Here is a 21370-nt window from a genome sequence, read left to right as displayed (position 1 = left end):
CACAACATAATGACTGTTTAGAAGAGCAGGTGCGGGGAAACCAAAAAATTGGGGGCTGCCAGTCCACTTTCTACAGGGATGGAGGACCTTTCTGGCTCCACAGGCCAGAGTTTACTGGTAAGCAGGGATGTCAATCACCTGACATCACAGGTGCAAGGTGCTTTGAAGTCCCCAAATTGGGACTTCAAAGCACCTTGCAAGGAAGGTGTTTTCCTCCATTTTAGCAGGGGTTTCCACTGAGACCCCTTTCCTGAGCCAATCCTGCTGAACTAAGCAGGATTTAACCCCCACTCACCGACTGATGAGTGGAGATTAAATCCTGCAACGTTTGGCTATGCACCCCGTTCCCTGATTGGAACAGGCAAGACAGGAGCTAAGTCTGCCATCTGGCCTGTCAAATGACATCACAACTCATGTCAGCTGGTGGGTGTGGTTGGGGGAGGGGAATGGTCTTTCAGGACAAATGGGACCCCCTGGTTGTTATTGTTTAATTATACAGTGGTACCTCGGGCTAAGTACTTAATTTGTTCCGGAGGTCTGTTCTTAACCTGAAACTGTTCTTAATTTGAAGCACCACTTTAGCTAATGGGGCCTCCTGCTGCCGCCGCGCCGCCGGAGCCCGATTTCTGTTCTTATCCTGAAGCAAAGTTCTTAACCTGAAGCACTATTTTTGGGTTAGCGGAGTGTGTAACCTGAAGCGTATGTAACCCGAGGTACCACTGTACATTGAAATGGAAAATGTGTTTGTATGTATGGCAGGCAAACTTCAATTGAGCTAATCTAGAAATATCAACAACCTCAGATATGCAGATGACACAACTTTGATGGCAGAAAGTCAGGAGGAATTAAAGAGAGTGGAACAGACCAAACCGCAGACATGCATCCCATAAAACGTCCACATGGTCATCTAATCCATCCGCTTGCATTGCAGGAATCTTTTGCCCAACATGAGACTCGAACCCAGAACCCTGAAATTGAAAGTCTTGCACTCTCTACTGACTAAGCTCTGCCTTACACCAAGTCAGACCATTGGTGCATTGGGATTAGTATTGTCTATGCTGACTGGACCATAAAGAAGGTTGATCGCTGAAGAATTGATGCTTTTGAATTATGGTGCTGGAGGAGACTCTTGAGAGTCCCATGGACTGCAAGAAGATCAAACCTCTCCATTCTGAAGGAAATCAGCCCTGAATGCTCACTGGAAGGACAGATCCTGAAGCCGAGGCTCCAATACTTTGGCCACCTCATGAGAAGAGAAGACTCCCTGGAAAAGACCCTGATGTTGGGGAAGATGGAGGGTACAAGGAGAAGGGGACGACAGAGGGCGAGATGGTGGGACAGTGTTCTCGAAGAAACCAGCATGAGTTTGACCAAACTGCGGGAGGCAGTGGAAGACAGGAGTGCCTGGCGTGCTCTGGTCCAGGGGGTCACGAAGCGTCAGACACGACTAAATGACTAAACAACAACAACACTGACTGGCAGCAGTTCTCCAAGTTTTCAGGAAGAGCCTGGGAAATCGAACCCACGACTTTCTGCATGCAAGGCAGATTCTTTCTTTTTTAAAAGGTCTTTTTTATACTTTTCAAATTTATACATTTCACTAATTTTACAATCATTTTAACATTTCAAAGTCTGACTTCCATCCCCCTCTTTCTGTGGTTTCTTACATTTATTTTTTATTATCTTCCGCATATCCAAATTCATTCAATTAGCTACTTTAAATATATACCGTATTTTTCGTTCTATAGGGCGCACCGGCCCATAGGACGCGCCTCGTTTTTTGGGGGGGGAAATGAATAAAAAAAATTTATTCCCCCCCAGCCGCGGCTGCCGCCCCAAGCCTTGCGCACACCTGCCCGAAGCACGGGGCGCCCTCCGGAGGGCTCCGCATGCTTCGGGGTGCAGGCTGCCGCCCCAAGTCTTGCGCGCCCGGCGGGAGCTCCCGCAGGGCGCGCAAGGCTTGCGAACACTCGCCCGAAGCACGGGGAGCCCTCCGGAGGGCTCCCCATGCTTCGGGCAACAGGCTGCCGTCCCAAGCCTCACGCGCTCGGCGGGACCTCCCGCCGGGCGCGCAAGGCTTGCAGACACTCGCCCCAAGCCTCGCGCGCCCATTGGGACCTCCCGCCGGGCGCGCAAGGCTTGCAGACACTCGCCCCAAGCACGGGGAGGCCTCCGGAGGGCTCCCCGTGCTTCGGGTGACAGGCTGCCGCCCCAAGCCTCGCGCGCCTGTCGGGACCTCCCGCCGGGCGCGCAAGGCTTGCAGACACTCGCCCGAAGCACGGGGAGCCCTCCGGAGGGCTCCCCGTGCTTCGGGCGACAGGCTGCCGCCCCAAGCCTCGCGCGCCCGTCGGGACCTCCCGCCGGGCGCGCAAGGCTTGCAGACACTCGCCCCAAGCACGGGGAGGCCTCCGGAGGGCTCCCCGTGCTTCGGGTGACAGGCTGCCGCCCCAAGCCTCGCGCGCCTGTCGGGACCTCCCGCCGGGCGCGCAAGGCTTGCAGACACTCGCCCCAAGCACGGGGAGGCCTCCGGAGGGCTCCCCGTGCTTCGGGTGACAGGCTGCCGCCCCAAGCCTCGCGCGCCTGTCGGGACCTCCCGCCGGGCGCGCAAGGCTTGCAGACACTCGCCCGAAGCACGGGGAGCCCTCCGGAGGGCTCCCCGTGCTTCGGGCGACAGGCTGCCGCCCCAAGCCTCGCGCGCCCGTCGGGACCTCCCGCCGGGCGCGCAAGGCTTGCAGACACTCGCCCGAAGCACGGAGAGTCCTCCAGAGGGCTCCCCGTGCTTCGGGCGACAGGCTGCCGCCCCAAGCCTCACGCGCTCCCGCCGGCGCGCAAGGCTTGCGGACACTTGCGGGGGCTGCTGGCTGCTGCCCGCAAGCCTTGTGAGCCCGCGGGAACTCCCGCCGGGCTTGCAAGGCTTCCGGATAGCTTCCTGAAGCCTGGGGAGCGAGAGGGGTCGGTGCGCACCGATGCCTCTCGCTCTCCAGGCTTCAGCGGAAGCCTGCATTCGCACCATAGGACGCACACACATTTCCCCTTCATTTTTGGAGGGGAAAAAGTGCGTCCTATGGTGCGAAAAATACGGTACTCTTAGGAAATTGCAGGTTATTACAATAGTCCTGCCAATGTTTTTATCTGCCAATGCAATTTATCTGTAAATATTAAATAATTCAAATTTCCATTCTTTTATAAAAAGTTTTTTATCTTGATTTCTTATTTTTCCGGTAAGTTTCGCCATTTCTGCATATTCCATTTTTGTATCCATTCTTCCTTTGCTGGGACCGTCTGCTTCTTTCCATTTTTGGGCGAGTAGCATTCTTGCTACTGTAGAAGTATACATAAATTTATTTCTATACAATTTAGGTAGTTCTGTCCCTATAATCCCCAAAATTCTTTTGCATTCTTTCGGGAATGCAAGGCAGATTCTCTACCAATGAACCACGACAATTCCCTAGAGTTCTTACGTAAGCCCTCCCTCGCAGGCTGAAGTAACACAGGGCAGACACTGGTTTGTCACCCGAGGGAGAATTCGGACTGGACTCTCACCTTTGATACTGCTCCACCTCCCTGCGAGACGTTTTCTTCTTCACTACTGTCATCATGATGCTGTGGAACCAGCCAGCAAGAAATCTGATCTAGCAACCCTGGAAACAAAGGAAAACAAGAGGCGAGTAGGGTGGGAAGGATGGGCGAACCGAGAGTCTTAAAAGTACCGAGGGTGATGTTGGAAGTGTAAAGAAAAAAGATGGCACTTTTTTCATATGTGGTGGGAATGCAAAATAATTCAGAATTACTGGGAAATGATTTGTAACGAAACGAAAAGAATGTTTAAGGTAATAATAATAATAATAATAATATCTTTATTGTCATTGCCCCCTCTCAGGGACAACGAAATTACTCGACTGCTCCATAAAAACACTAATTAAAACAATACAATATAGTACAGCAAGGAAGATTAGATGACTTTCAAAGTCCAGGCTTCCCATTCAGGGCTGAGATCGCTCTGGAGAAGAAGCTGTTCTTAAGACGGCTCGTTCTTGTCTTCATCGTCCTGTATCTCCGTCCCGACGGCAGGAGCTCGAAGAGACAGTGACCAGGATGCGATGGATCTTTTACTATGTCCAGTGCCTTCCTATGGCACCTTGTGGCATAAATCTGCTCTACGGTGGAGAGTGGGCAGCCAACAATGCTCTCTGCTGCCTTAACAACTCTGCACAACCCCATCCTGTCCTGGGTAGTACAGCTTCCGTACCACACACATAAGCCATAAGTGAGCACGCTCTCAATGGCACAGTGATAGAAGGCAAGCAGCAGTTTCTGCGGAAGATGGTTTTTCCTTAGAATTCTCAAAAAGTACAGTCTCTGCTGCGCCTTCTTCACAAGCCCCCTTGTGTTGACACTCCAGGACAGATCCTCTTGTAATTCAATGCCCAAAAATCTGAACGTTGTTACCCTCTCCACACAGATCCCATCAATCAAAAGTGGCTGGACATTGCTCTTCTGTCTCCTGAAGTCCACCACAAGCTCCTTTGTCTTCCTTGTATTTATGAGCAAGTTGTTAGCTCTGCACCACTCTGTCAGCCGCTCCACCTCATCTCTATAGTCCGTTTCACCCTCCCTTTCAGGGATGAGCCCAATCACGGTTGTGTCATCTGCAAATTTGACAACCCTATTACTAGGGTGAGCAGCGACACAATCGTACGTGTAGAGAATATAAAGGAGCGGACTGAGTACGCATCCCTGTGGTGTTCCTATGTTAGTCTTAAGCATTTTAGAGGTATAAGGGCCCAACCGAACCCTCTGGGAGCGGTCTGACAAAAAGTCCAATATCCACCCACAAAGTGATAACGGAAGCCCCAGATCTTCCAGTTTAGACATCAGACGCTGTGGTAGAATGGTAGCTTTGCTAAAAGTCCAGAAGCCTTTTTTATCAGGCATTATAGGTCAATCAAATATCCTTTATTAGGCATAGCAAACCACACATTCTCAAACAGACACCGTATACAAATTGTGCAAAATATGAGCTCAACTTAACAAGGTTTGTCCCCAGTCAGATCTTTAACTCCAGAGAAAATCAATTTGCATAAATAATACAATACAACATTACCGCATCACCAGTCAATTAAGAACCACTAAATCTCTTTATAATGGCCCAGTCTTTCTACATGGACATCACTCAAAAATTCAGCCACTATTAAAGTAATTTGTTCATTCTATAGGTCAAGGGTTGCCAAAAGAGAAGAAGAAACTTTTTATGTATGCTACAACGGCGGCTAGGATGCTGCTAACTCAAAAATGGAAAAGTGACAAGACACCAACTAAAGAAGAATGGAAAGAAAACTAATGGATTATGCTGAAACGGCGAAACTAACTGAAAGATTAAGAGACTAAGACAATAGAAATTTCAAAAAAGATTGGGAACCATTTATGTTGTATCTACAGAAGGCCTTCTGGGAAGATGAAAAAGATGTTGAAATATACATTTTTTAAAAACAAGAAGCATTTTTACTTGGTATTATAGGTCAGGACATTAATAGGCAAGATGTTAAATTGTTTTTATATGCAACAACTGCGGCAAGAGTATTGTTAGCCCAGAAATGGAAAGAAGAAGAAATTCCGACGAAAGAAGAATGGCAGATGAAATTAATGGACTCTGCAGAATTGGACAAAATGACAGGAAGGATTTGACATCTGCAGGACCAGAGATTCGCAGAAGATTGGAAGAAGTCTATGAATTATTTGAAGAGCAACTGTAATCAACAAATTATGCTAGAAGTTTTGTAAGGAGAAATATACGACGTGTTACAAAGTAGAAAAAGGTAGAGATATTGGTTATGAGTTTGAAATGTAATAGGGAAGATAAGGAATGCATACTAAGAGATTAGACTGGAAAATTTTCAGACAGGATTGATGGAAGTCAAAAAAATTGAGTAAGATGTAAAAGCATGTTTGATTACTGTTGGAAATGGTATGTTAAAAAACGAATAAAAAATTTATATATATAAAAAATGTATGTACAGAAACATTGTAAAGAAACAGACTCACTAGCAGGATTTGACTAAGCACTTACAACCAGCAAAAAGAATACAGAAAGCATTTAATTTAGAGAATATGATATTAAGGTACTATAAAATAAGCAGAAGAAGTTTATACAAAAAATGAGAAGAGGAAGCTGAGGGAAATCATGGGGGGGTGTTTGGTATTGTTCTTTGATATGATGTTATTGTGACAAAGATAAAAATGTAAAACTTAATAAAAACTACTTTTTTAAAAAAGGTACTGAGGGCGCAGGGAAGGAAAGCACCATGCAAAATAAGAGGCAGCGCTGTGCAGTGGTTAGAGTGTTGGACTAGGGCCTGGGTGAGACACGGATTCAAATCCCCACCCAGCCACGATGCTCAGTGGCTTGGCCCAGTCACTATGTCTCAGCCTAAACTACCTCACAGGGCTATTGTGGGGATTAAATGAGGAGTAGGGCTATGGGTTAAACCACAGAGCCTAGGACTTGCCGATCAGAAGATCGGCGGTTCAAATCCCTGCGACGGGGTGAGCTCCCGTTGCTCGGTCCCTGCTCCTGCCAACCTAGCAGTTCGAAAGCACGTCAAAGTGCAAGTAGATAAATAGGTACCACTCCAGTGGGAAGGTAAACGGCGTTTCCGTGCGCTGCTCTGGTTCGCCAGAAGCGGCTTAGTCCTGCTGGCCACATGACCCAGAAGCTGTACGCCGGCTCCCTCGGCCAATAAAGTGAGATGAGCACCGCAACCCCAGAGTCGGCCACGACTGGACCTAATGGTCAGGGGTCCCTTTACCTTTTAGGGGAAAACCATGTGCTGGAAATGCAACAAAGGAACAAAAGGATCATTGCGAAAAAATAATGATGATGATGACAAAATGCCAAAATATTTTAAGTATTGAAATGGAATTAGGAAATGTATGTTACACCGAGGGAAGAGAAACACTGTGAAAGCAGGAAGGAAGTCAACTTTTAAATTTATCTTAAATTTGAATTAGTTTGGTGTGGATTTGTTCAATTGATTTGAAAAGCGATACAAATCATTTGGCAAAAACAATAAAATTATCATTGCAGCTGGAAGATCTGTGCCTGCTATCAGAGAAGGCAGAAACCACCCAGGTTTTAAGCGGCGGCTATAAACCACACTCTTTCGGGGGTCTCCTTTGCAGAACCAGCCCAAACCCACTTAAAACTGGGGCTTTTTTTAACAAGGTAAAAAAGTGAAATATAGGAATGTGAAGAAATTGGTAAAGTGATATGGAAGTCTGTTAAAGGGAGGAAAGGAGGTCGATGCTTTATTTAAGCAATGCTTTAAGTTACAAATTCTTTGATTTTTGATTCTGAAATGTAATGAAATATGGAAAACTTAATAAAAATTATATTAAAAAAACACCAAAAAAAAACCTGGGGCTTTTTTCTCTTCTTACCAGCACAAATAATTCTACTTCAGGTTAGTCGGGCGAAGAGGAGGAGGAAAAGGAGAATAAACTGTGTCCTGAGAGGTTTGGATATCTGGGTGGAAAGAGAACTCTCTCCAGTCTGCAGCAATCTCATTCATTTACAGCTGTGCACAAACTTTGGCTAGAATGACACCCCTCTGGCCCAATGAGAAGTTGGGAGGAGGGCGGGAAAAGGCAAGGTACCTTAGCAATCACAGCCCCTCTCTCCAAAGAATCCTGGGAACTGTAGTTTGTTAAAAGGGTGCTAAGAGTGGTTAGGAGCCCCCTGTTCCCCTCCCGGAACTACAATTCCCAGAATACCTTGTACTTGTTAACCTGCTCTGGGAATTGTAGGAGGGCCTCCTAATAACGTTCAGCACCTTTAACAAACTACAGCTCCCAGAATTCTTTGCGGGAAGCCATGGCTGTTTAAAGCGGTATCGTAGCGCTTTAAATGTATGGTGTGGATGTGGCCTCGTGGAGCTAAGATTCTTTGAGTGGTTTAAGCAGTGCCGGATTTACGTATAGGGCCCCACTCTCTTGGGATCCCCCCAAATTTTTTAAAGGAAAAAAACCCTGAATGTACATTTCCAAAATATAAGATAAAAAACAGATAAAATAAAACCTACATACAGCAACAGTGTTTTGTGTTGTGTTGGCTCCTATGATGTAAGTCATGCGCCCCGCCTCCTAGCCTGCTCCCTAAAATATCACTGGTTTGCTCATTTCTAAAAGATGCCTGCTTCTTGGGTGAAAAGCAATGACATACCTAGACAGCATCTTAAAAAGCAGAGACATCACCTTGCCAACAAAGCTCTGGTTTTCCCAGTAGTGATGTATGGAAGTGAGAGCTGGACCATAAAGAAGGCTGATCGCCAAAGAATTGATGCTTTTGAATTCTGGTGCTGGAGGAGACTCTTGAGAGTCCCATGGACTGCAAGAAGATCAAACCTCTCCATTCTGTTTTTTTTTTGTTTTTGTTTTTATAAAATTTTTTATTGGTTTTTCCACATATAATATAAGACAATACAAAAGACAGACACAAACAAACACACATATAAACATGTAAAATTTCATAGATTTTTTCATATACCCAATTTCAGCGACTTCCCCATGCCCCCCTTTTCTACATCTCTATTTTAAACTTTTTTTTTTTCCAGCAACCCCTGGTCCAAATTATTATTAATTCCTATCTTTAACTCTTATCCAATCATTTATCGCTGCAAATCTGTTATGCTTTACCCATGACATTTTAACACTCAATAATTTTACAAGTATTTTTAAGATAAAGTTTAAATTTCTTCCGATCTTCTTCCGCCGTCTCTTTCCCTTGGTCACGGATTCTGCTCGTCATCTCTGCTAGTCCCATGTAATCGATCACCTTCGTCTGCCACTCTTCCAGTGTGGGTAGTTCTTGTGTCTTCCAATACTTTGCTAGTAGAACTCTCGCTGCTGTTGTAGCATACATAAAAAACATCCTATCTTTCTTTGACACCAATTGGCCTACCATGCCCAGGAGAAAAGCCTCTGGTTTTTTATGAAAGGTACACTTAAGCACCTTCTTAATTTCATTATAGATCATTTCCCAAAAGGCCTTAATCCTTGGGCACGTCCACCAAAGGTGGTAGAAAGTACCTTCAGTTTCCTTGCATTTCCAACATTTATTATTGGGCAAATGGTAAATTTTTGCAAGCTTGACTGGGGTCATGTACCACCTATAAATCATTTTCATAATGTTCTCTCTTAAGGCATTACATGCCGTAAATTTTATACCGGTGGTCCATAACTGTTCCCAGTCAGCAAACATAATGTCATGACCAATGTCCTGTGCCCATTTAATCATAGCTGATTTAACCATTTCATCCTGTGTATTCCATTTCAGCAGCAAGTTGTACATTCTAGACAGATTCTTCGTATTGGGTTCTAACAATTCTGTTTCTAATTTTGACTTCTCCACCTGGAAGCCGATTTTCCTGTCCTGTTTAAAAACTTCATTTATCTGATAATAATGTAGCCAATCTCTTACTTTAAACTTCAATTTCTCATAACTCTGTAATTTCACATTTCCACCTTCTTGTTCTACAATTTCCCAATATTTTGGCCATTTAGATTCCATATTAAGTTTTTTAACTTCCTTGGCCTCCATTGGTGACAGCCACCTAGGGGTTTTATTTTCCAATAAGTCTTTATACCGACTCCAAACATTATATAATGCTTTCCTTACAATATGGTTTTTAAAGCTTTTATGGATTTTTACCTTGTCATACCATATATATGCATGCCAACCAAATCTATTATTGAACCCTTCTAAATCCAAAATGTCTGTGTTCTCAAGAAGTAGCCAATCTTTCAGCCAGCAAAAAGCTGCTGCTTCATAGTAAAGCTTTAAGTCCGGCAGGGCAAACCCCCCTCTTTCTTTTGCATCAGTTAATATTTTAAATTTTATTCTGGGCTTTTTGCCCTGCCAGACAAATTTCGATATATCTTTCTGCCACTTCTTGAAACAATCCATTCTGTCCACAATCTGCAATGTTTGAAACAAAAACAGCATTCTTGGCAAAACATTCATCTTAATAACAGCAATTCGGCCTAACAAGGAAAGTCTCAAGTTTGACCATATTTCCAAATCTTTCTTAATTTCTGTCCAGCATTTCTCATAATTGTCTTTAAATAGATTCACATTCTTAGTTCTTAAATTAACCCCTAGATATTTCACCTTATTTGCTACCATTAATCCAGTTTCACTCTGAAACTTCTCTCTTTCCTCCACTGTTAGGTTCTTTCCCAATCCCTTTGTTTTTTGTTTATTTAACTTAAAACCTGCCACTCGACCAAAAGCTTGTATTGTCTCCAAAACTTTTTTTGTACTAGTGTCTGGCTCTTGCAAAGTTAAAACTAGATCATCTGCGAACGCTTTCAACTTGTATTGTTTGGCTCCGACCTGAATCCCTTTAACCAGCTGGTCACCCCTGATCATATTTAGTAAAACCTCCAGAACAGTTATAAAAAGTAGTGGGGATATTGGGCACCCCTGTCGTGTCCCTTTTTCAATAGCAATTTGTTCAGTAACCACGTTATTTACAATTAGTTTTGCTTTTTGTTCAGAATAAATTGCACCTATACCATTCTCAAAACCTTGACCCACCCCCATTCCTTTGAGATTCTTTTTCATAAAGCTCCAAGAGATATTGTCAAAGGCTTTCTCAGCATCCACAAATATTAATACTGCCTTAGTGTTAATGTTATTCTCAAGTAGTTCCATAATGTCTATTATATTCCTCACATTGTCAGATAAGTGTCTTCCTGGGAGAAAGCCAGCCTGGTCCTTATGAATCTCACCCACCAAAACCCTCTTCAATCTTTTTGCCAAAATGTCTGCAAAAATTTTGTAATCCACGTTGAGCAATGATATAGGGCGGTAGTTCTTAATCTGATTCTTTTCCTTCTCAGATTTTGGTATAAGTGTAATATAAGCTTCTTTCCATGATTCAGGTGCCTTCTTCCCCTCTAAGATTTCATTGCAGACTTCCTTAAACGGTTGAATCAACCAGTCTTTCAAAACTTTATAATATCTGGAAGTCAGGCCATCTGGTCCTGGAGATTTTCCCAATTTCATGTTTTGAATGGCTCCCTCTATTTCTTGCTCAGTTATTTTCTGGTTCAAAATCATTCTACTTTGATCAGATATTTTTTGTAGCAAACCTCTCCATTCTGAAGGAAATCAGCCCTGAGTGCTCACTGGAAGGACAGATCGTGAAGCTGAGGCTCCAAGACTTTGGCCACCTCATGAGAAGAGAAGACACCCTGGAAAAGACCCCCCTGATGTTGGGAAAGATGGAGGGCGCAAGGAGAAGGGGACGACAGAGGATGGTGGGAGTGTTCTCGAAGCAACCAGCATGAGTTTGACCAAACTGCGGGAGGAGTGCCTGGCGTGCTCTGGTCCATGGGGTCACAAAGAGTCGGACACGACTAAATGACTAAACAACAATAACAAATATGTAGGGTGCCTACATTCTACATGGACTGGTTGCATGGCAACATGGGCAAATGGCTTGAGATACCTATTCAGTCCATATATTACCATATAGCATATATTCAAAACAAAAAACAGCAGCAACTTGTTGTTGACAAAGGGCAGCTGGACATATAAAGGCCCCATTACCTTCAGTAGCTTAGGGCCTCATCAAACGTAAATCCGGCCTTGTGTTAAACTATCACTCTTCATGGGGAAACATAAGGATTGTCAGGCTCCAACAGGACTCTGGTGCCAAAATATCTTGGGCCAACCCTGATCTGGAAGGCCATGGGTTTTCCATCCCTGGTGGTTTATGCTAACCAGGGTTAAAAATCCACACCATGGTTTGGGCTTCCAGCAGACAAACAATGGTTTGGAGCTGCTTCCTTTCCCTTGTGTTCAACACTTAGCTTCCTCGGGGCAGAGATTTCCTCTTGTCTCTACGGCAAAACCATTGGCTGAAGCAGAACCAGGGTCCTAATCTGTGGCTTGTTAATGATGGGTTGATTCAGACCGAACCGCAAGCCATAGCTAGTGCAAACTGTGCTCTGCTGTCCTGTCTTGGCCGACCCCTCCAAACCATGATTTGTTAGCTAGCCTCAGCCCAGACACAAAGCCGAACGGTTTGGGGTTACAAACCATAGTTTGGCATCGTGGGTCCACACACGCTAAACCAGGGTTTCTCAAACTTGGGTCTCCAGCTGTTGATGTGGGATTTCAACTCCCATCATCCCTGCTGGTGATGCAAAGAGGTGGCGGGAACGTTTTTTCATATGTGGTGGACTTGTAAAAGGGTAAAAGTGTATTGGGAAATGATCCATAATGAATTGGGGGGCGGGAATGTTTTAAAGTACTTTCCCACCAAAACCAGAGTCCTTTCTGTTGGGGATAATTCAACTTGAAATTCCCAGGTGTCAAAAAAAGGTTACAGTGGTACCTCTGGCTGCGAACAGGATCTGTTCCAGAGCCTCGTTCGCATCCTGAAGCGAACGCAACCCGTGTCTGTGCATCTGTGCGTGCGCGGGTCGCGATTTGCCGCTTCCACGCATGTGCATGACATCATTTTGAGTGCGCATGCGTGAGCGGCAAAACCTGGAAGTAACGTGCTCTGTTACTTCCAGGTTGTCGCAGAGCGCAACCTGAAAATATTCATCCCGAAGCATATTTAACCCAAGGTATGACTGTATTTATGTATGCAACAACTGCAGCCCATGTTTTGTTAGCCCAAAAATGGAAAATGAGTGAGGTCCCAATCAAAGAAGAATGGCAACTTAAGCTGACAGAATATGCACAACTTGCAGACTTAACATAATAAGAGAACAAGAATAATAAACGGTTAAAGATGATTGGAAACGTTTATTGAATATATGGGAAATAATTGTGTACAGCTGAAAACAGCAGCAAGATAAATTCAACAGTGTAAATAAGTTTTGGTGGATGCAATAATGGAATACTGAATGGTACAGTGGTACCTCTGGTTATGTACTTAATTTGTTCCGGAGGTCCGTTCTCAACCTGAAACTGATCTTAACCTGAAGCACTAATTTAGCTAATAGAGCCTCCCACTGCCGCCGCGCTGCCGGAGCACGATTTCTGTTCTCATCCTGAAGCAAAGTTCTTAACCCGAGGTAATATTTCTGGGTTAGCGGAGTCTGTAACCTGAAGCATATGTAACCTGAAGCGTATGTAACCTGAGGTACCACTGTATAGTTTTTCTAAAATTTATGATATGTAAAATGAACCATGGAAAGAGAAGAAGGGAAGTCACTGATATTTTAAGGATGTAAAATGAGCATTTTAAATTGCAAAACAGATACCTATCTATATCTCCCATCATCGCTAGGCAGCAGAACCCAGTGGTCAGGGATAATAGGAGCTGAACTTCAACAATAGCTGGAGACCCTGCACTAAACCATTCAATAACATTCGAAGCAAATTCCTGCAAAGAATCCTGGGGCCTGTAGTTTGTGAAGGGTTGCTGGCAATTATAACTCAGTGAGGTGTAAACTACAGTACCCAGAATCCTTTGAGGGATTGTTCTGTTGTTGCTGGACTCGCAGTCCCCATCATCCCTGACCACGGGCAATGCTGGCTGGGGCTGCTGCCAGTCAGAGTCCAGCAGGACCCCGCCCCCACTTTAAGGAAAACAAGGCCTTTTGTCCCTTTAACAGAGGTTTCAGCTGCAACAATTAGCAGGTGTTGGCGATTATCTTTAGTCCCCTTGTGCCAACAAACTGACTTATGCAGATCAGATATATTTTAAGGACACAGGAGCAGTCCATACCAATTTGTTTTTTCTCCCCGTGGTCAGCTGGCAACACCAGTAAGCAAAAGTGGATTGTGGCAAATGCAAAGTTATGTTTATTTCTGCTGAGTCGCAGCTGGAATTAATGATGCGAGGGTTAGCCCAAAGGGGGGAAAGAAATTAGATCAGCTTGTTCAAGGAGTATTGGTTGCAGATTTTTAAAAATAGATAAATAGTTGTTTTTTATTACTGTAAAATCAAAAGTACAGAAACAAAGAAAGGGTAATGAAAGTTGCAAAATATCAGAGCACTGCAAAGGTTATATTTTCCAAACTGGGAGAGAAAGCAAATAATGTAGAAAAATAAAAGCAGCAAAACACACCATGAGAGCCAATTTCTCAATATATTGGGGAGAGTTTAGTGTATCTGAATTTGGCACGTAAGAAATGAACTCCCACAAGAGTAAAAATGTTCCAGGTCTTCGTTACCCTTAAAAAGGTTAAGGGACCCCTGACCGTTAGGTCCAGTTGTGACCGACTCTGGGGTTGCGGCACTCATCTCGCTTTATTGGCCGAGGGAGCTGACGTACAGCTTCCGGGTCATGTGGCCAGCATGACCAAGCCGCTTCTGGCGAACCAGAGCAGCGCACAGAAACGCCGTTTACCTTCCTGCCAGAGCGGTACCTATTTATCTACTTTGACGTGCTTTTGAACTGCTAGGTTGGCAGGAGCTGGGACTGAGCAACGGGCGCTCACCCTGTTGCAGGGATTCGAACTGCCAACCTTCTGATCGGCAAGCCCTAGGCTCTGTGGTTTAACCCACAGCACCACCCGTGTCCCTCGTTACCTTTAGAAACGCATAATTTGTGAGTTTTTTCCTCTCTGCAATATCCAGAGTCCACATATTTATATACAGTGGTACCTCAGGTTAAGTACTTAATTCGTTCCGGAGGTCCGTACTTAACCTGAAACTGTTCTTAACCTGAAGCACTACTTTAGCTAATGGGGCCTCCTGCTGCTGCCGCACCGCCGGAGCCCGATTTCTGTTCTCATCCTGAAGTGAAGTTCTTAACCTGAAGCACTATTTCTGGGTTAGCCTGTAACCTGAAGCGTATGTAACCTGAAGCGTATGTAACCTGAGGTACCACTGTTCTACAACACCAGTCCTGCAGTATCTTTCGTTTCTGGGCCAAATAAGTTCTTACTGCAGCCAGCATCCGTGGAGGGTGTTCCTTGGACTGGAAAATGACCGCTTGATCACCTTGCGAGTTCAAAAGAGCAAGCCGGTTGCAGATTTTTAACTAGTGGCCCTTTTAAGCCTCAGTCTCAGGGTCTGAACTCAGCAACCCTGATAAACAACAACATTGCAAGCTCAGAATTGGAAAAACAGGAAACTCATTTTGTTCATCTCAGTGGAAACCAAGAAGTGTGACTGCCAGGTTGACCATCTCCTTAGCAAACCCATTGACTTTGCGGCGAACTCTCTGACTTCTCGAGGGTTGCTGAGCAGGCAGCTGCTTTTAACACCGTGTAACACATTTCTGAAACAGGCAGACACCTGCGGGTATCGCATAACACCTGTATTATCTGTTTTAAAACAAGAATTGAGGTCACTCGGTTTAAAAATTGCCCAGGAGGCAGCCCAGGCTAATGATAGCTCAACCAGGGTGCAGATCTCAGCATGGAACCAGAGAGTTGTCAAGTTGGGAGGGACACCAAGGGCCATCTAGTCCAACCCTCTGCAATGCAGGAAAATGCTTGTTTACAAAGCTATTGCACTACCAACCTTACTGTACGCTTGTGAAACATGGACCACTTATAAATGCCATCTCCAACTCCTCAAAAGATTCCATCAACGGTGTCTCTGAAAATTTTTACACATCACTTGGGAAGACAGGTGGACTAATACCAGTGTACTGGAAGAAGCAAAGATCACCAGTGTCAAAGCTATGATTTTTCAACATCAACTTCGTTGGACTGGTCATGTTGTGCAGACGCCTGATGATCATCTTCCAAAGCAACTACTCCGTTCCGAACTTAAAAATGGAAAGCGTAATGCGGGTGGTCAACAAAAAAGGTTTAAAGACTCTCTCAAGGCAAGTCTTTAAAAAATGTAGTATAAACACCGACAACTGGGAAACACTGGCCTGCGAGCTCTCCAGTTGGAAAACAGCCTTTGCCAAAGGTGTCATGGGCTTTGTAGACACTCGAACTCAGGACGCAAGGGAGAAATGTGCTAAGAGGAAGGCACACTTCGCAAATCCACACCGTGATCAACTCCTGCCCAGAAATCAATGTTCCCACTGTGGAAGGACGTGTGGGTCCAGAGTTGGCCTCCACAATCACTTACGGACTCATTGTTAAAACCGTGTTTATGGAAGACAATCTTACTCGGCTACGAGGGATCGCCAAATAAGAAGAAGAAGAAGAAGAAGAAGAAGAAGAAGAAGAAGAAGAAGAGGAGGAGGAGTTTGGATTTGATATCTCGCTTTATCACTACCCTAAGGAGTCTCAAAGCAGCTAACATTCTCCTTTTCCTTTATCCCCCACAACAAACACTCTGTGAGGTGAGTGGAGCCGAGAGACCTCAAAGAAGTGGGACTGGCCCAAGGTCACCCAGCAGCTGCATGTGGAGGAGCGGGGAATCGAACCCGGTTCACCAGATTACGAGACTACCGCTCTTAACCACTACACCACACTGGCTCAAGAAGATGGGGCTCAAAACAATGCCCCTGAGATTAAAAGTCTCTACTGACTGAGCTATAGCATGTTTTACTAGGGAGCAAGCAAAGGGTTGCTTAGGCCAAATACACACCATATATTCCATGCACCATGATGTCACTTTAAACAGCCATTACATGTTTGTTCTGGGTGCCAAGAGTTGCTGGGAGACCCCAAGTCCCCTCAAAGATCTACAATTCCAGGAATTCCACATGAAGAGGGATTTACCCGGGCGGGAATTTCTTCTGGAATCAGCCTCGAGCCCGGATTACCATCCTCACCTAGTCTGCATCAGCTATATTTCGTAAAATGTGTTTGTAAAAAGAACCCCAAAGCGGTTTACAAAAAGACAGAGCAATAAAACCGAGGAAAATTTGCAGTACCTACTTTTAAACATACAAAAGCTCAAATACTAAAACCAGTTAAAATGACCTCCGCTTTCTAAGCACCTGGGTAGGTTCTTGTCTAAACAAGAATAGCAGGGGAAACACAGCCAGCTGGGGGGTAGAAATAATAATTATTATAAGAATGTTTTCAGCAGGCACCAAAGGGAGTACAATGAAGGGGGCCGCTTGATCTCAATAGCCAGGGAGTTCCGAAGTGTAGGCGCCACCACACTAAACAATCACATTCTTACCAATAATGAAACAGGTATTATGTGGCACGTGTGGTAGTGCTGATTCCACCGATCGAAGCAGATATTGAAAGCACATTGCTGCCAAAGAAACCTGGGAACCATTTGTATTGTAATAATTTGGATTAATTGGTATGATATGTTTGATTTGGTAAATGGAAACTTAATAAAAATTATTTTTAAAAAAAGAAACCTGGGAACTGTACTTTGTTGTGGGCGCTGGGAGTTCTAGTTCATCATGATCATGGCCACTTGTCCCATCACCTCCTGGCAAATAGAAGGGGAAGAAATGGAAGCAGTGAGAGATTTTACTTTCTTGGGCTCCATGATCACTGCAGATGGTGACAGCAGTCACGAAATTAAAAGAAGCCTGCTTCTTGGGAGAAAAGCAATGACAAACCTAGACAGCATCTTAAAAAGCAGAGACATCACTTTGCCAACAAAGGTCCGTATTGTAAAAGCTATGGTTTTCCCAGCAGTGATGTATGGAAGTGAGAGCTGGACCATAAAGAAGACTGATCGCTGAAGAATGGATGCTTTTGAATTCTGGTGCTGGAGGAGACTCTTGAGAGTCCCATGGACTGCAAGAAGATCAAACCTCTCCATTCTGAAGGAAATCAGCCCTGAGTGCTCACTGGAAGGACAGATCCTGAAGCTGAGGCTCCAATACTTTGGCCACCTCAGGAGAAGAGGAGACTCCCTGGAAAAGACCCTGATGTTGGGAAAGATGGAGGGCACAAGGAGAAGGGGACGACAGAGGACGAGATGGGTGGACAGTGTTCTCGAAGAGACAAACATGAGTTTGACCAAACTGAGGGAGGCAGTGGAAGACAGAAGTACCTGGCGTTCTCTGGCGTGGTCCATGGGGTCATGAAGAGTCGGACACGACTAAATGACTAAACAACAACAAATCTCTTCCCTGCATTTTGCACTGGCTCCCCCTCCTCGCTCTCTGCCTGACCTCCTTTCCCCATAGCTGCCTGCTCACATATTGCAACTCCCTTCTCTCCCCTCCAGACCTGCCCTTCCTTTCCCCCTTTCTTCCATGGGGGTCTGGTTTCAACGCTTGCTGAAATCAGAGCGGGCCAGCTTCACGTTTCACCTGCAGCCCTCTCTTCCAGCGCTCCACAGGAGGGGAGAGATTTGCTTTTCTCAGGCAGGTGGAATAGACACTTTCACAAATATGGACCTTATGCATAAACTGATTAGAGAATGAACTGATCCACTGGGTCTTCTACTTTTTCCGTTGAGCTTTATGAGCTACTTCTGTTGAAATCTACAATTCAATACAATGAATAGTATACAGTATATCATTTTTTCAAACGTACAGCCGGTTACGTCTTGTGTTTTTTTTTAATATGTTTCATGTAACCAGAGGTTTGTTGTTGTTTTGCGCATGGTTAAATCATCTGCATTGGCCACCCATCTACTACCAAGCAAGGTTCGAGGTCGTTGTATTAATTTACAAAATACAGCAGTACCTTGCTTCTCAAACTTAATCCGTTCCGGAAGTCCATTCCAAAACCAATGCGTTCCAAAACAAGGCGCACTTTCCCATAGAAAGTAATGCAAAATGGATTAGTCCATTCCAGACTATTAAAAATAACCCCTAAAACAGCAATTGAACATGAATTTTTCTATCTACTGAGACCATTGATCCATAAGATGAAAGCAACAATCAATGTAAAAAGGTGAAAGTAAAGGGACCCCTGACCATTAGGTCCAGTCGCGACCGACTCGGGTTGCAGCGCTCATCTCGCTTTATTGGCTGAGGGAGCCAGCATACAGCTTCCGGGTCATGAGACCAGCATGACTAAGCCGCTTCTGGCGAACCAGAGCAGCGCACGGAAACACCGTTTACCTTCCCGCTGCAGTGGTACCTATTTACCTACTTGCCCTTTGATGTGCTTTCAAACTGCTAGGTTGGCAGGAGCAGGGACCGAGCAACGGGAGCTCACCCTGTCGCGGGGATTCGAACCGCCGACCTTCTGGTCGGCAAGCCCTAGGCTCTGTGGTTTAACCACAGTGCCACCTGCGTCCCAGCTTAGCAAGTCTACTTGGAGTTAAAGACCATCTGTTGATCATTTTCAGATAGTTCTCCTTCAGAGAATAACATGCTGTGAACTTCAAACCACTCTTCCAAAGTTTCCCGCAGAGATTCAAATGTATATTATGTCCTCTATTTCCTTGGCCATTGTGTCATCCCCAGGCCTGGGCAAGGAACCCAGGTGCCTGCTTCATTGAGACATGGAAACGGTCTTTCTCATCAGCCGGTAGCGCAGCCTGGATCGGGAGGTTATTAATAGCCCCCTGGTCCAAATCCGTCTCGTGCTGAGCTCCACCACAGCCGCCCGCCGGTCTCGGGTGTCAGCTGAGTTCCATCAGAGGTGTCTAGTCCAGCCGCCCATGTAGCAAGGCTGGCGCCTGGTATCGCGTCAGGCAGAGATGAATAGCCGGTCGCATGTGCTTCTGAATTCCTCCCAGGCCCCCTGAAGTCTGCGGGCCACATGGGAGAGAGAGAAGGAGCCGGCATGAATCTGGCACATGGATGTCTTGGGTGCAGACATGCATATGTACAGGCTGAGCATGAGCTTAGGGCATCAAGGGAAAGGGGCACCACAGAAATCTTCAAATGCCCATTTTACTATGGACCATACGATGCTGCTGAACCAGGTTCCACAAAAAAGGTTCCCACATTAAATGAAAAAATTACATACATACACATATATACATAAAAATAATAAATAAAAGAGATTAATGATATATGGTTCATTTACATTTTGAATTACAGTCGTACCTCGGCTCCCAAATGCCTTGGGAGTCAAACGGAAGTGAGTGTTCTGGCTTTTGAATGTTCTTTCAGAAGCCAAACATCCGACGGGGCTTCCGATTGGCTGCAGAAGCTTCCTACAGCCAATCAGAAGCCGAGCTTTGGAAATCGAATGTTTTGGAACTTCCAGAAAGGATTCTGTTCGACTTCTGAGGTAGGCCTGTAGATATATATGGAGGCACCAAAATCTTAGCGCTTAGGGACTCTAAAGATCTTTATCCATCCCTGGCTAATAATAATAATAATAATAATAATAATAATAATAATAATTATTATTATTATTATTATTATTATTATTATTATTATTATTATTTATACCCTGCCCATCTGGCTGGGTTTCCCACTCTGGGGTTCATACTCCTGAGTAGGGATGTATTTGGTTCAGTTCCCATTTAAAAGTGACCCTATCTCATTCCCAAACAATGTGGAGAACTGAGACACGGGTGTCCTTCGAAATCTGCACTTCTCTGAATTTTGCAATGTAGTTATTCAGCCAAGGGGTGTGCAAAACAACCCACATATTCTAGTGTATTGCATGCATATAAAGGCATGCGTTTGTGGAATATCTTATCCAATAAAACTGGTTAGGAGAAATTGCTTTGCAAAAAAAAAATAATGTGCAAATTGGGGGGAAATGCATACAAACAGGTGTATATTAGGAGAAATTCATTTCAAAACCCTGGCGAATTTTCATGAATTTTCGTTAAGGTCACAAACTGATGAGGAAATGTGGAGTAATGAATATTGGAGGGGAGGAATAAGAGTCCACATATGGAGAGGAGACTTGGTTTGGTTACCTAATTCATACATCCCGAAGCAATACACAAAATGAAACCAGAGCTGTCCTTGGAGAACTACACGCCTCTGAATTTTGCTCCTTGCCACAATTGAATTTTGTTTAAAAAGCCGTACGCGCTCTTGTCCTTGGTTTGGGTTTCCTGGCTCCATCACTGAATTTTCCAAAACAAGAATTCAATGAAGAACAGAGGACATGTCTCTTTCCTTGATGTCTCTCTGCATCGTGACCACCATAGTGGCGGTCATTGTTCTGTGTGTTAGTTAAGAAAACGCCGCTGTAATTTGGCCCTTTATCCTGAGAGCAGCCTTCTCTGAGCTGGTGCCCTTCAGATGTTTTAGGAGTTGTAGTCCGAACCATCATAGTTAAAGCTATGGTTTTCCCAGTAGTGATGTCTGGAAGTGAGAGCTGGACTATAAAGAAGGCTGATCGCCAAAGAATGGATGCTTTTGAATTCTGGTGCTGGAGGAGACTCTTGAGAGTCCCATGGACTGCAAGAAGATCAAACCTCTCTATTCTTGAGGAAATCAGCCCTGAGTGCTCACTGGAAGGACAGATCCTGAAGCTGAGGCTCCAAGACTTTGGCCACCTCATGAGAAGAGAAGACTCCCTGGAGAAGACCCTGATGTTGGGAAAGATGGAGGGCACAAGGAGAAGGGGACGACAGAGGACAAGATGGTT

The 21370-nt window shown here is 44.8% G+C and overlaps 1 long non-coding RNA gene across 1 annotated transcript in view; it reads left to right on the top strand.

Annotated features, from left to right (window-relative positions):
• The first annotated feature begins 12672 nt into the window (after positions 1-12672).
• Positions 12673-21370, top strand: part of LOC128421840 (uncharacterized) — a 41154-nt gene continuing 32456 nt past the window's right edge. The window contains exon 1 of the long non-coding RNA XR_008332379.1: positions 12673-12799. This is a non-coding gene — a long non-coding RNA (uncharacterized LOC128421840). The remainder of the gene's footprint in view (positions 12800-21370) is intronic.

The sequence above is a fragment of the Podarcis raffonei genome, chromosome 10, assembly GCF_027172205.1.
Source record: "Podarcis raffonei isolate rPodRaf1 chromosome 10, rPodRaf1.pri, whole genome shotgun sequence".
Taxonomy (NCBI): domain Eukaryota; kingdom Metazoa; phylum Chordata; class Lepidosauria; order Squamata; family Lacertidae; genus Podarcis; species Podarcis raffonei.
Note: the sequence above shows the minus strand (reverse complement) of the source record. Positions and strands in the feature narration are given on the sequence as shown.